Source organism: Schistocerca cancellata, chromosome 11, assembly GCF_023864275.1.
Source record: "Schistocerca cancellata isolate TAMUIC-IGC-003103 chromosome 11, iqSchCanc2.1, whole genome shotgun sequence".
Classification (NCBI taxonomy): domain Eukaryota; kingdom Metazoa; phylum Arthropoda; class Insecta; order Orthoptera; family Acrididae; genus Schistocerca; species Schistocerca cancellata.
In genome coordinates, this window is record NC_064636.1 from 153548296 (window position 1) to 153564524 (window position 16229).

The 16229-nt window shown below is 39.2% G+C and overlaps 1 non-coding gene across 1 annotated transcript; it reads right to left on the bottom strand.

Moving 5' to 3' along the window:
* Positions 1–15348: 15348 nt before the first annotated feature.
* Trnas-aga (transfer RNA serine (anticodon AGA)) lies at positions 15349–15423 on the bottom strand. The gene has a single exon. It is a non-coding gene; the product is annotated as a tRNA-Ser (tRNA).
* Positions 15424–16229: the final 806 nt, after the last annotated feature.

Here is a 16229-nt window from a genome sequence, read left to right on the forward strand (position 1 = left end):
CTTACATTCAGGCATTGTCACATCGAATTCAGAGCATAGGTATGCAGAAATTTGTGGTAGGAGCTCGCAAAGCTTTCTATGGATACGACTGTGCACTTACTTGCGGATATTTCCAATTGATTCCAGAATGTATCCGTGGAACATACAGTCTGCATCTTGCCTGCTACTACGAATTCCAAGTTTTTTGTGGGACAAAATGTTGAAGAAGACACATGTGAACGCTGAACCCCTGATCGATGTAGTCATACTGTTTTACTTTCGGAAGGGGAGTCGTGGGAGCCTGTCAGTATTTCCATAGGCATGCCAAGACAAATAATCAATGAAACTATGAATAGTTCAGTGCATTAGACTGTTTGAGCTACATCTGGTTGTTAGATGTAAACAACATAGAATATACGGGCATGCTGTGTAACTGCCGCTACCTTAGTAAGGGTTTCGATAGCTGTCTGATAAGGAAAACGCCAGACTGAGTAAAAAAATAATATACATGCCAGCAAATTCAGGGATGGAGTATCTTTAGAGGTAGATTTGGTGCAATCTATTAATGTTCATGATGTTCACAGCAATTTAACTTTGTGTCGAGAGCGATGAGTCCCAGCAAATAGTTCCTACCTGTAGCTGATGGCATCGCTGGAGGGAAAACAAGGTATGTGCTAAATTACTGTAACCTCGAGCAGTGCCTCAACTTTGGGTTGGAATTGCATCAAGCCACGTGTCATATTTTCTTCAAGCTAAATCTCTTGCTGAAGGAAAACATTGAGTTAAACACACAAAAACCAGGGGTCTCACAACATGGTAATTTAAGAACGATTTTTACAAACTTACGAATAATTCAATTTTCGGCAAAACCATGCAAAATATCAGAGAGAACATCGCGAAATTCACTTAGCTACCTGTTGTGATAGGTGTTATGGTGCAGCCGAATTCCAAACTGGCCACAACCTTGAAGAAAGATTTCGACACTGTGGAAATGTCCAAGGATTTGTCAGGGGTTGGGTATGTGTATATTAGACCTGAATGAAGTCCACCTTTACCTGTTACATAATGAGTTTGTGAAAACTCATTTTGCAGATCTAGTGTTACTTTATGTAGATGTGGACAGTTTCAGACACTAGGTGAACTTTGTGATTTATATGAATCAATAAGGTGCCACATCAGTGCATTCGACATGTCTAGATATGTGACTGATAATCTTTATGGGACAATACCAGAAAAAGATTATTAACTGGATGAGAGATGTGGTGAAAATTGGAGTTGGTAGGTCTCTGCTTAAAAACGTGTGCATATCATACAGACGGGTGTTACCCATAGACAGGCTAAGGTTGTAGACTATGCAGAACCAATGGCTGTCGATGTTGAAGTCTGCTTGAAGTACCTGCATGGCAGTGCTGGTGGATTGTGTCTCCCACTCTGCATATGCTACACCAACTCAGTATTAAAGCACAATGTCATTAGGTGTGCACAGTAGCACAACTGAGAATCGATCGACCTGCAGTGACATGATGGCAAGTGGGTCATTTGTGCCAATAGAATTGAAAATCTACCAGTAGAATGTATGATAACGCGCTGTATATATATATATATATATATATATATATATATATATATATATATATATGGTGAAAATTCGAGTGCTTGTGTGTGTGTGTGTGTGTGTGTGTGTGTGTGTGTGTGTGTGTAGATGGCGTATCATGGCTGCTAATCATAGTGTATAAAAAGGGGTGTATATATCTGTATGTGACTGTGCATATGATTGCATACTTAATTATGTGTGTGAGTTATATTGCTTTGCACACTATGTGAATGAGCTATACTGTTTCGTAAATCATGTGTGTATAACTGTAAAGTGGGTTTCAGTTTCATTGCTGCTGTCCACACCAAAAGTCATTGTATTTTAGTTCAATGTTATGTCTCAAAGGAAAAATTGTGAATAAATATCCCTGCCAGCTGCATTTAAAGAGCATATATATGTAAGCCTCTCAACTGTATTACAACTTTTTGAACTGTGTTAAATCTATTCCTAGCTTTTTGAAGGGAAATCTGTAATTGCATCAGCTGTACACAAAAAGAAAAATATACTTCTGGTACATATTTTGTATATATTTATGTACAGTGTTAAATTATTTTTTGTAAATATTGTATGTATAGCTTCTGTTCCTTGTTTTTCTGTGTTGAAGACAAATATATTATACTATGTAAAATCCAGCTCATGAGCCATATTGGTTTTTCAGTGTTGAAACACATATTTTATTTTAATGGGAACTGGTCCTACATGTGGGGAATATGATTTTGTAAAAACATATTAGTGGGAATTTATGTTGAAGAACAAATAAATCTATTTTGTTAAAATCTACTCACTTGTTTCCTCTCTACTCCAACCAAGCTATATATATATATATATATATATATATATATATATATATATATATATATATATATATATATATATATATATATATATCAGTTATATTTGAATTGCTTCCTTCTTTTTCTTTAAGAATGGATGCAACTACACTTTTTTGCTGTTGTCTGACACAAACATCTGCATAAAGTACCATATTTTTTAACAGCAGGGATGTACATCTGCATTACACATGTCCTTTGAAGAAGGTTGGATGATTTATACTTCATTAAAAGTATTGTAATATGACCACAGTTAACATTAGACAGATGAGTTGAATAGCGCTAGCTCTGTGGACTGAGTGACAGTGCAACACAGATGAGTTGGCCATATGATTGTCTAGCCCTACCCTGGCTGATGGCAATGCAAATTTTTTGCTGCCTAGCTCGGGATGTCCAGACATCCTACCTGTGGCACTTCTGTCCTGCTCTATGCATTTGCCTTGTGTGGTGGCAGCAGTGGCATGGAGCGGTGCAAATGGCATGAGGTGGTGGTGCAGAATGTGGAGGGCCATTCTCCCTTGTGTGGCATTGAAAGCATAAACATTACCAGCAAAGCACAAGTGGACATATCCAAACATAGGAGAAATTGGACTTAGGACAGGCAGCGTATGTGTGACATCAAGGGGAAAACACATGAATACTATAAGTGAGCAGACTGCTATAAATAACCCATGGGTCTATGTGAACACTGGCTTGGGACAATCATGTTAAGTGTTTTTTCCTGTTGCTGAAAGGCTTACTATCTCTAGGGTGAAAATCATTTTCACATATCGAGAGGCTCTCAGTGGAATCTTTAATCTAACAAATAAGCTTGGACTTGCAGGCAAAGCAAACATATGTGTCAGAGGTGGAAGACACAGGAGAAATGCAAAGAATCTGACAACAATGCAGGCCATACCTATATCCCACCTCATCCGTTACAAAAGCCAGCAGGTTCAGGCTACATCATGGATTTTCACCCAATTTATGCTTAGGATAACAGCCCTACAGCCAATGTAATGTAATAGTAGAGTAGAAAGCCACTTACGACAATTGGGATATTTTTAAATTTCCCACCAGATTTTGAATTTCCTGACAATTTTTGAATTTCCTAGCATTTTCAATGTGTGACAACTGGCTGGAAGTTTAGATATCCAGGACGTAAACAGAAGAGGGTTAAAAAATCTGTAAATCTATTCATATATTCTTCAGGAATATGAAATCTGAACTATGAGCAGAACTATGTGTAGAATGAATAACTTTATGTGAAACTAGAGGAGGCAAAAATTCTGTTCTTGAGATAAATAGAATAGAATGTAACCTTTTGGAGAAAGTATTCGTTAGTAGATACGGAATCAATGTCAGTGATATTAAAAATTACATGTTTAAAAAACGTTCTGACAACATTCCTTGATTTGAGAATGTTAGAAAGTATTGTAACCGATAGTATTTCAATTTTTCTGAATAGGTAAAGCAGTTATATATTAGGTGAAAGGATGTTATAAAAATGACATAATGAAAAAGGATGATATTTACAGTAATGGAGGATTGACTGTAATTGGATCGAAGGATGAGGCTCTGTGATGGGTCAAAATGGTGAGGTAGTATTGCCAGAGATGACAATAGTGACAGAAATAATTTTATGACACCATCTCCGGTAGCAATCAATATTAAATGAGTCAACTTTCTTAGGTGTGAATGGCTTTGGTGTTAGGAAGAAAAAAGAACTGGAGCTGATGGTGACACGAGAGACACACAACAAACGAAGAAATACCTGGTGGGCTTTTGTCACCAGAGAAGCAGCGATAGTCATCAGCAAAACTTAAAACTATTGTTAAAAAGCGACACTAAATTAATTTTCTATAAATGGTTCCGTAAGTCTCTCGAGATTGTAGTAATTTGTATAGATGTGAATAATCAATACTGAATGGAATCTTTTTGACAGTGAATCAGATCTGAAGGAAGATTCTGATACCTGAAGGATCAGAAGTTCTTTTAATCAGACACCGCTAGTGATGGTCAGTGGGAAGCATCTAATTTTCCAGTTCACGTAATATCAATGTGGGGAATTTCAAAACATGGTTCTAAAGGATTAAAATAACCACTCATTTAAGTAGATGACAGGATGATGTAAATTCTTTCCCTAGAAGTATATGTGTTGGAAGTATCTAGCTTTTTGAGGATACTGAATCATTGAAGACATGGGAAGAAAGATATTTGGTCTTTTTGCATCTAAATACTTTTTTCTTTAAGCAAAAATTGAATTTCAGTATATGTGTGTCTTGTGTTCATGGGAGAAATTATATCGATAGGATCCAGTTCCTGAAGGTACAAGTTTTGGATAGATATACTTATCTGGAGAAAGAAAACTGACGTTCTATGTATCGGAGCGTGGAGTGTCAGATCCCTTAATTGGGCAGATAGTTTAGAAAATTTAAAAAGGAAAATGGATAGGTTAAAGCAAGATATATTGGGAATTAGTTAAGTTTGCTGGCAGGAGGAGTGAAGTTTAGTGGCAGGAGGAACAAGACTTCTGGTTAGGTGAATACAGGGTCATAAATACAAGATCAAATAAGGGTAAATCAGGAGTAGGTTAAATAACGAATAAAAAAATAGGAGCATGGGTAAGCTACTACAAACACCATAGCGAACACGTTATTGTGGCAAAGATAGGCAGGAAGCCCACGCCTACCACAGTAGTACAAGTTTATATGCCAACTAGCTCCACAGATGACAAAGATATTGATTAAATGTATGGTGGGATAAAAGAAATTATTCAGATAGAGAAGGGAGACGAAAATTTAATAGTCATGTGTAACTGGGATTCGATAGTAGGAAAAGGAAGAGAAGAAAAATTAGTAGGTGCATATGGACTGAGGGTAAGGATCGAAAGAGGAAGCCGCCTGGTAGAATTTTGCACAGATAAAGTCGAAACAAGGCGCTGGGAATAGAAAACCTTCCATTAGAACTACTGATAGCCTTGGGAGAGCCAGCGCTAACGAACTCTACCATCTGGTGTGCAAGATGTATCAGACAGGCGAAATACCCTCAGATTTCAAGAATCATGAAAGAAGGTTGTATACATGGAAGAGGTCTGGAGACACTGGAAGGTTTCAGATAGATTATGTAATGATAAGACAGAGATTTAGGAACCAGGTTTTAAATTGTAAGACATTTCCAGGGGCAGATGTGGACTCTGACCACAAATTATTGATTATGAACTGTAGATTAAAACTGAAGAAACTGCGAAAAGGTGGGAAGTCAAGGAGATGGGACCTGAATAAACTGAAGGAACCAGAGGTTTTAGAGAGTTTCAGAAGGAGGATTAGAGAACGATTAACAAGAACGGGGGAAGGAATGCAGTAGAAGAAGTATGGGTAGCTTTGGGAGATGAAATGGTGAAGGAAGCAGAGGATCAAGTAAGCAAAAAGACGAGGGCTAGTAGAAATCCTTGGGTAACAGAAGAAATACTGAATTTAATTGAAGAAAGAAGAAAATATAAAAATATAGTAAATGAAGCAGGCAAACAGGCACACAAACGTCTTAAAAATGAGATCGACAGGAAGTGCAAACAGGCTAAGCAGGGATGGGTAGAGGACAAATGTAAGGATGTAGAGGCATGTATCACAAGAGGTAAGATAGATACTGCCAACAGGAAAATTAAAGAGACATTTGGAGGAAAGAGAATCACTTGTATCAAGAGCTCAGATGGAAACCCAGTTCTAAACAAAGAAGGGAAAGCAGAAAGGAGTATATAGAGGGTCTATACAAGGGCAATGTACTTGAGGGTAATATTATGGAAACGGAAGAGGACATTGATAAAGATGACCCAGTTCTAAGTGAAGAAGGGAAAGCAGAAAGGTGGAAGGAGTATATAGAGGGTCTATGCAAGGGCAGTGAACATGAGGGTAATATTATGGAAACGGAAGAGGACGTAGATGAGCAAGATGTATGAGACAGGCGAAATTCCCTCAGACTTTAAGACAAACACAGTAATTCCTATTCCGTATAAAGCAGATGTTGATAGATGTGAAAATTACCGAACTATCAGTTTAATAAGTCACGGCTACAAAATATTAACACGAATTCTTTACAGACGAAGCCGACCTCGAGGAAGATCAGTTTGGATCCCGTAGAACTGTTGGAACACGTGAGGCAATAGTGACCCTAGATAGATTAAGGAAAGGCAATCTTACGTTTCTAGCACTTGCAGACTTAGAGAAAGCTTTTGACAATGTTGACAGGAATACTCTCTTTCAAATTCTGAAGGTGGCAGGGGTCAAAACAGGGAGCAAAAGACTATTTACAATTTGTACAGTAACCAAATGGCAGTTATAAGAGTCGAGGGGCATGAAAGGGAAGCAGGTTGGGAAGAGAGTGAGGGAGGGTTGTACCTATCCCTGATGTTATTCAATCTGTATATTGCCAAGCAGTAAAGGAAACAAAAGAAAAATTCGGAGTAGGAATTAAAATCCATGGAGTAGAAACAAAAACTTTGAGGTTTGCCGATGACATTGTAATTCTGCAGAGGTAGAACAACACCTGGAAGAGCAGTTGAATGGAATGGACAGTGTCTTGAAAGGAGGATATAAGATGAATATCAACAAAATCAAAACGGGGATAATGGAATGTAGTCGGATCAAATCAGGTGATGCTAAGGGAATTAGATTAGGAAATGAGAGGCTTAAAGTATTAGATGAGTTCTGCTATTTGGGGAGCAAAATAACGATAATGGTCGAAGTAGAGAGGATGGCAATGGCAACGAAAGCGTTTCTGAAGAAGAAAGATTTGTTAACATGGAGTATAGATTTAAGTGTCAGGACGTCTTTTCCGAAAGTATTGTGTAGCCATGTATAGAAGTGAAACATGGACGATAAATTATTTAGACGAGAAGAGAATAGAAGCTTTCGAAATGTGTTGAACGCTGAAGATTAGATGGGTAGATCACATAACTAATGAGGAGGTTCTGAATAGGATTGGGGAGAAGAGAAATTTGTGGTACAACTTGACTACAAGAAGGGATCGGTTGGTAGGACATGTTCTGAGGCATCAAGGGATGACCCATTTAGTATTGGAGTGCAGTGTTGAGGGTAAAAATCATAAAAGCAGACCAAGAGATGAATACACTAAGCAGATTCAGAAGGATGTAGGTTGCAGCAGGTTGCACAGGATAGAGTATCATGGAGAGCGGCATCAAGCGAGTCTCTGGACTGAAGACCACAACAACAACACTTAACAGGAAGTGAAAAAGCTTTTCTGTTGTGTAGGGACATATTTTTATATTCTCTTGACTTTTTCACAGTTTTAAGTTTATATATATATATATATGTGTGTGTGTGTGTGTGTGTGTGTGTGGATTGTCAGAGGGATTAAAAACTGTGGATGGAAACGTCAGTGTATTAGAAGATACATTTTTTGTTTTGGAAAATGAGTTCGTGGCCTTGTCTGGACAACAAGGGAAGAATGTTGATGACAGAGTTGAATGGAAAACCATAGCAGAAAGAATGGAACAGAACTTTAGTACTTTAGATCAAAACATTTAAATGTTGAAAACAATATGCTAACTAATGTAAATGTTTTAGGTCAAAAAATTTCAGTAGTTCACGAAAATTGTATTCACAAAGGTCTTTATTCAAACAATGCTATTGCGTTGTCTGACATTCCAATCAAAAATTTTCCATCAGACAATTTACATCCAGTGGATTTTCTGCATCACTGCAGAGACAGTTTTGTGTCAGGTATGAGTGACGACCGAAATATCAAATTTGTTAAAATATATCTTGAAGGTGAAGTGGTGTCGTTGGTACATGTAAACATATATCAGTGGGAGCCATACCAAAGTTACGAAAAAAGTTTTTTAAATAAATTTTTGTAAAAGATGAACCAGGGAGACTTAAAAGTGAATTTCTGAACGGTCCAAAGTATAGGTAAAAGGACAGTACACTGAAAGACTTTTGTAAGAATTGATGAAATAACATTAATTGATGCATTAAAAAGGAGATTACCAGAAAAATTGCAGTGGGATTTAGTACACAGACCTGATAATTGCCTTGAACAGTTTACTATATGTTGACAGGCTGGATAGGACAGTAGAAAGAAACGTGTACCATAATGATAATAATAATAATAACAATAATAATAGAGATCACAATGGTAACAACTAAAGAAACAGAGATGGTGGTAACTTCTATCTGGGTCGAAATGGTAATAGAGACACAAATTTTCAACATCAGCAGAATAGGCATAATTGGAATAACTATAGGCAATATAATAGAAAAACAATCATAGAGGCAACTATTTGGGAAATGGCAGTCTGCCTCACTGAAGGTCCACAGTTTTGGGATGAGGAAACACAACAACTACAGGACCCCCCCCCCAATTTACACTTATATTTAGACAATAATAACACTATTAATAATGTGGCACAGGTATCTGAAGTTGAACAGAAGGAATGTCAGATTTCTCATGTTTTGATCAAAAATTTGGGAATACTATGTTTAATTATAATGATGTAGGTACTAATCACAAACCAGAATGTGAGAGTAATCAGAATTTTGATGTAGTATGTACTAATGATCTCTTCTCTTGGTCAGAAAACAGTGTTCTTGATGTATGTTAAACCGGTGATAACTTTATTTGATCAGAAGTAGGTGCTATTTTTGATATGTATGTGAATAAGAGCTGTGAAATGACAGGTTGGTAAGCCTGAGACTGGTAGCTTATTGCAAACGAATGTAGGTAGGGTGTGTGGCTTTGCTCGTAATGAGACTTGTGTTGCCAATGATGTTGTTGATGAAGTAATTCTGGGAGAATATGATGATGATAATGATGATGAAGAGGAGTATCAGGTATTTGCGGAGTTTAAGAGTGATGAAGTTTCAAAGGTATTGCTGAATACAGGTAAGTTAAGTGATGTACATGATGATGTAAGTGAGAGACTTGGAATACCTGTCCAGCCAAAGCAGTTTTTCATTAATGTCATGTAGAGTAATGATCCAAACAGTAAAGCTGCATTCTGGAATCAGTTAGCTGTTGTTAGCCGGAATTTGTATCCAAATTGGCGGTATGAAGTAAAACAAGATCTAAGTAGGTAGTGTAAATTTGACAGTAATGCATTATGTTTTCCTTCTATAATAAATGATGTTAATTGTGCTATGGAACCCATTCACTGTGTTCAATCTTTACCTAGCAACATGTATATCCAAAGGAATGCTATGATACCAGCTAAGTTAATAAAACCCTCCATGAACAGTGTAGCTGTAGCATTTGATGAAACTGAAAGTGATCTTTTGCATGAAGTGTCCTATAACAGTCATGATAATTCAGCTGTAGGTACCAAACAAGGTGGCGCAGTGGTTAGCACATGGACTTGCATTCAGGAGGACAATGTTTCAAACCTGTCTTTGGCCATCCTGATTTAGGTTTTCCATGATTTCACTAACTCGATTCAGGCAAAGGCATGGCTGATTTCCTTTCCCATCCTTCCCTAATCCGAGCTCGTGCCCCATCTCTGATGACCTCATTGTCGATGGAACGTTAAACACTAATCTCCTCCTCCTCAGATTTTGGACGTCCATACATTACGATTAAGATAGATCATTTGGAAAAGAATTGTTTTCAGGTAGCTCTGTTTGTGACAAATCTGTACAACTTCGACACAAGATCCCAAATAGTAAGAATTTTGTGGAAATGTCCATAGCACATGTAAAGATAAGCGGTGCCACTGTAAACAAAGCAAGTAACTAAAATGTAAACTACTGTTAACATGTAGTATAGAGGACAACACATGTGAGCATGGATACATAATAATACCTAGTCTGGAAGAAAATATTCACTATGTCTGTAGATTTATGGTCCTATTTGATTGTGATTTGTTTTCTGTGAATGTAGTATGTAAGATCATGTAGTTTCAAATTTCTGTCTTATCTATTGGCTGAAGGAGATGATGAAAAAACAGGGGGATAGGAGAAAGCCGAAACCTGACGGTAAAGACAGAGTTTCTAAGTTTGAAGTGGTAAATCTTATGCTGTTGGAAGCCAAAGAGAAATCTAAAGTGTTGACATCTGAGTTGAAAGAAATTTTTCTGTATTTATGTTAAACAATTCGAAATTCCTTAAAACCCACATCCTAATGCATACAGGCTTGTGTATCCTAAATCCAAGAAGTTGTATGGATTACACAGTATCACTGAACTGAAACCATATAGGCATGATATAATTTTTGTCTGTTTGTTTGTTCTTTTTCCATTGTCATGAATTTAGGATGTAAAAACAAATAGTTTCTAGAGTTCTATCTTATCCATTGACTGAGTTTAAATCTATCTGTAGATTCGTAAGACTATATAACTCTGTTATATTTGACTGGAATTTTGTATTTCAGTTGATGTTATTTTTGAAGTTCTGTCTTATCTGTTGACTGTGTTAAGATCTATGATACACATAGATAATATGTTCTGCAATGGATCTGTGCTTTGTAATTTGATATATAGATACCATGAGACTAAATGAGTAGAGCTTTTACAGTTTTGAAATGGGACAATATTCATAACTTGTAAAGATTAGGAGCAGTATCTGTGTTATTACCTTATTAGTCCATTCTTTTCATTCCATTTAACTTTATTAATGTCTCTTATGTGAAGACTTTTTAATTTCACCTGACTATGTAAAATGAAGATGGAGAGCGTATCTTGTGTGATGGGAAGGAGGTATTGAAGGACACATTTAGTACACAAAACAATGTTTCAGAATCTGATGTGAATGCTAGACAGGAAGTTACCTATCTGACAGAACATGATAAGTGTAAGGAGGAAAGATGTTGGTAGATCCACTCCCCACATTGCTGTATGGTGTACTCTGCTGAACCAGTCGTCTTGCAAGAGATCGTGGGTGCTGGGTAACATACTCGTGCAGCTGTCAACTGGAATGTGTGTTGTGTCTGATGTTTGTGAATTGTTAACCAAGACTGCTAAAGGCAGTGTTATTCCGCAAAAAGGCATGTTTTTTTATTGGGGTATTGACTCTCCAATCATTATGTAACTTTAAATCAGTATATACTTTTTTATCAGTTGTAAGTGAATCTTTTAGGTCTTTGTGTACCTCGGTTAGCATGGAACACATTTACTACTATGGAAAATATAATAAGATGTATACATTTTTACTTTCATGCTCTGATTTTCAGTCACAGGCTTCTGGACTGTGTCATCATTCAAAGCTAACTATGACTATGTTTACGTGAATTTATGCTGAGTATTGCAGTATTGTATCTGACTGGATCTTGAGTTGTGGACGGACTCATGCTTAGCTGTGTTTTGGGTACCCCTGCTCATCATGACTGTGTGTGTGTGTGTGTGTGTGTGTAGTGTGTACTCATGGAGAATGTACAGCAATTGATTGAAGCTAGATGCTTCTCATAATTACTCTTTACATATTATTGACCTTAGTGAGATGATTATGGGCTTTATTCATTTTGTTGTGTCGACACTTTTTTCCTGGTTTGTACCTGATGTGGTTTGGATTCATTGGACATTCCCCACATCGTAAACTGAGGTCATAATGTCTTCCATTTAATTGTTCTTTCATGAGTCAACACATCGGTAAATACTATGATGTATATGGCTGATTGATTCCTACTCATGATTGAGTACATTCTTCTGGACCGTGCCCATCGTTGTGAGTTTTTCGAGTCGGCTCACACATCATACACTGAGGCTCTGAAATTCGTTCTCTTCACTTTTGGAGATTTTGAAAGTTTTATTGTATAGATCTTAACTTAAAGTTTATAAATTCTAGTAATTTAAACTGTCTCTGTAATTGATTCTATGTTTAGTGGTGTAATGTTGTAGTTTTGAACTCGTATTATTTGTCTTGTAACAGTATGTTCTACAGATCTGAAAATCTGAATACCATATTCTGAAATATCTATAGATTATGATTTTTATAGTAAATATTTTTCTTATGTTCTTTGTAATATTTTATGTATCAGATACATCAGTATATCTATCGGCTATCCTGGGCATCATTTTGTAAACCATTTGTCAAACCCTATAGTCTAACACGAAATATTGTAAACACTTTGTTTCCGAATTTTGTGAAGGGGATATTATAACTAGTCACCCTCCTCTCACATTACCATTTTTTATAGAGATAACCAATACCATGTATACTATCGATTCCTGCATAAGTGAAAATTATCTTTCACTGAAAGAATTCATATGGTTTTGTATACAATGTATTATATTTCAGGTTAAAATGCATAAAAAAGAAATTAATGTCTTACAATCGATATGTACTAACAGTTAAAATTACTCTACTTTTAAGAATAATTTAAATTACAAAAATTGCATTGGGCTCTCCTGCTTTCTGCCCAGAGGGGCTTAACCGTCATTGAGATGTCAGCGACGTCCTCCTGGAAAATTTTCTGAGTTTCGACGTTATCAGCTAGTACGTGTGTTCTGAGTGACTTCATCAGGTCAGCAGAGTGGCATGGGAACCCAGAGCTGCGAGGTGCTTCTTCAGGACTTCCACTTCTATCTTCATTGGAAGATGGTGGAATAGCACCTTCATCTGCTTCTGTGGCTAGGCATTGTGGGTGAAGAAATGTTTTCTCCTTCTCCACAAGCTCTATGAGCCTCTGGTAGTCTTCAATAGTTTCCACATGGACCCTGTACTGGACAGAGCCTCCTCCACTGTGATGATTGCGGGGTTTAGCGATGGAGTCGATCTTCTCATACAAGATGTCAAAAATCTCGAAACCCCTGATTACTGAATAGTGATTGTCGGCGAGTGAGGCAGTTCCTTTGCTTTGTGGAGGAGTGGTGCAATCCGCTTCTACTGGTTCATGTATTTAGCCATACCTGTTTGCAATTTCCACAGTTGCTGGTAGCACATGCTGGAGCTCTATGGCTCTGGGTGTGTGCTTTTGGTCGTCAATGAAACCATTCTTGTCTAGCTGACACAGAGATGTAGAGATTCCCCACACTCTCATCTTCTGCTTTGGCCTGTGCACTCAAGCCTGTGTGGGGGAAGATTCCAGATTCCTCTGTGGCCACAGCAGTATGCTTCCATGAGGTTTGAGGAACCTCCATGTCCTCACGCTGAGTGGAAAAGTTTCTAAATGGCTCAAATGGCTCTGAGCACTATGGCACTTAACATCTGAGGTCATCAGATGATTATTATTATGATGATGATGATTATTAGTGTTGTAGGGCGCACAACAACGAGGTTATTAGCGCCCAATGAGGTCATCAGTCCCCTAGAATTTAGAACTACTTAAACCTAACTAACCTAAGGACATCACACACATCCATACCCGAGGCAGGATTGAAACCTGCGGCTGTAGCGGTCGAGCGGTTCCAGGCTGAAGTGCCTAGAACCGTTCGGCCACACCGGGCGGCGGAAAAGTTTCTTCTGTCCATCTTCAGTCCATCTGTCGTTTCTGTGTGAGATGTGATGGCGGGCAGAAATACAGACTTGTCATGAGCCTCGCCAGATGCAGCAATTAGCGTCCTGCTGACGAGCTGAGACATTGTGTCAGCAGGGACGGCAGCAGGAGTCGGCGCCTTAGTGGTGTAGCTTACTGGATTGTTAACAGTACATGATAAAAACAGTCGCCTCATCATACCATTAGATATTCCCCCCCCCCCCCATACCAAGGTGGTGCATCTTCATCTCCATGTCTACAGAACCTTCCGACTACATTTGGTCTCAGTGCTGTATTTTCACTGCAGCTATGCAACCAATTGACGATCTACTCATGGTTTCCATCTCCAGGTAGTCTGCAGTAAGATCTTTTGCTGACGAGCTTTTACTCCTGCACTCCAAGGAGTCGATGTGGCAGCGGTGAGTTCACAACATGAGAAGAGTGCCGATCTTGTCCGTCTCATTGTTGGTGTTAGGCTCTGTATCTGTCATAGGTGGGGTCCAGATGTGGCCACTGGCACAAAAACTTCCGCCAGACAGCAACTCATCTCTCACTTTATCTTAGCGCTATGAGAAAACCTGGTAGGTCGCTCTCTCATGACATGTTTCACCAAACAGAGTTAGCCGCACACATTTGGTTTGCACCACACCGCGGACAGAGTGGAGTACAATGGGGTGATATCTGCTGGATGCCACCTTTATGCTAGCCGGTGTGGCCGAGCGGTTCTAGGCGCTACAGTCTGGAACCATGCAACCGCTACGGTCGCAGGTTCGAATCCTGCCTTGGGCGTGGATGTGTGTGATGTTCTTAGTTTAGTCAGGTTTAAGTAGTTCTGAGTTCTGGGGGACTGATGACCTCAGATGTTAAGTCCCTTTGTGCTCAGAGCCATTTGAACCATTTTGAGCCACCTTTACATCTTCTCTCTCCCATCCCCGTTTCACCGCCTCCAGACGGCGCCGCAAGGCGTGGACCTGCTACGGTCTTGGGGGAGGCACAGTATTTGATTGTCGCGATGGGAGCATAATTCCACACAGACTGCCGCTATGCTAAGGTCGTGTACAAGACTGGGTCCCAGGCTTTGCTTAATTGAAAACCGCTTTTCTTATTCATTGGTCCATCATATGGTCAGATCTCTATAGCTTCTGTGAGAATAAATACTAGACGTTGTGAGACTGTTGCAACAACTTGGTGCCTTAGTAATTCATGGTATGTCTATACAGTGCACCGCCACCGTGGTCTTTGTTGGCTGAATGTGTAACGATTATTCCCAATGCATCTCTCCTATATTGTCCAGATAGTCTGGCATATAAACAGTTTCACACACTGGCAACGGTTGCATTACGAGTAGGCTCTCTGTTTCTGGAGTCCTAGGTCATCCTTAACTAATCATAAGGTTTTCGTCTTGGCTGGTGGTGGAACATCCACATGCAATTTGATATTGTCTAGCAGCAAATTCAGGAGTTGAAGAGAGTCTTATAAGTAGAATGAAATTTTCACTCTACAGCGGAGTGTGCGCTGATATGAAACTTCCTGGCAGATTAAAACTGTGTGCCGGACCGAGACTCGAACTCGGGACCTTTGCCTTTCTCGGGCAAGTGCTCTACCAACTGAGCTACCCAAGCACGACTCACGCCCCATCCTCACAGCTTTACTTCCACCAGTACCTCGTCTCCTACCTTCCAAACTTTACAGAAGCTCTCCTGCGAACCTTGCAGAACTAACACTCCTGAAAGAAAGGATAATGCGGAGACATGGCTTAGCCACAGCCTGGGGGATGTTCCTAGAATGAAATTTGCACTCTACAGCGGAGTGTGCGCTGATATGAAACTTCCTGGCAGATTAAAACTGTGTGCTGGACCGAGACTCGAAGTCGGGACTTTTGCCTTTTGCGGGCAAGTGCTCTAGCAACTGAGCTACCCAAGCACGACTCACGCCCCGTCCTCACAGCTTTACTTCTGCCAGTACCTCGTCTCCTACCTTCCAAACTTTACAGATGCTCTCCTTTCTTTCAGGAGTGCTAGTTCTGCTAGGTTCACAGGAGAGCTTCTGTAAAGTTTGGAAGGTAGGAGACGAGGTACATGTGGAAGTAAAGCTGTGAGGACGGGGCGTGAGTCGTGCTTGGGTAGCTCAGTTGGTAGAGCACTTGCCCGCGAAAGGCAAAGGTCCCGAGTTCGAGTCTCGGTTCGGCACACAGTTTTAATCTGCCAGGAAGTTTCAGTCTTGTAAGTGTCACCGCCCATGTGGCCAGGTTCATGACGTGTAATCTACACATCAAAAAAAGCATGATGATTTGTAGACTGTAGAATCTTGGTTCATTCTTCAAATGCCTCAATAAGCATACACTGTGGAGACAAAAGTCATAGGATATCTCCTAACATCGTGTCGGCCTCCTCTAGCCTGTAGTGCAACCAACTCGACGTGGCATGGAC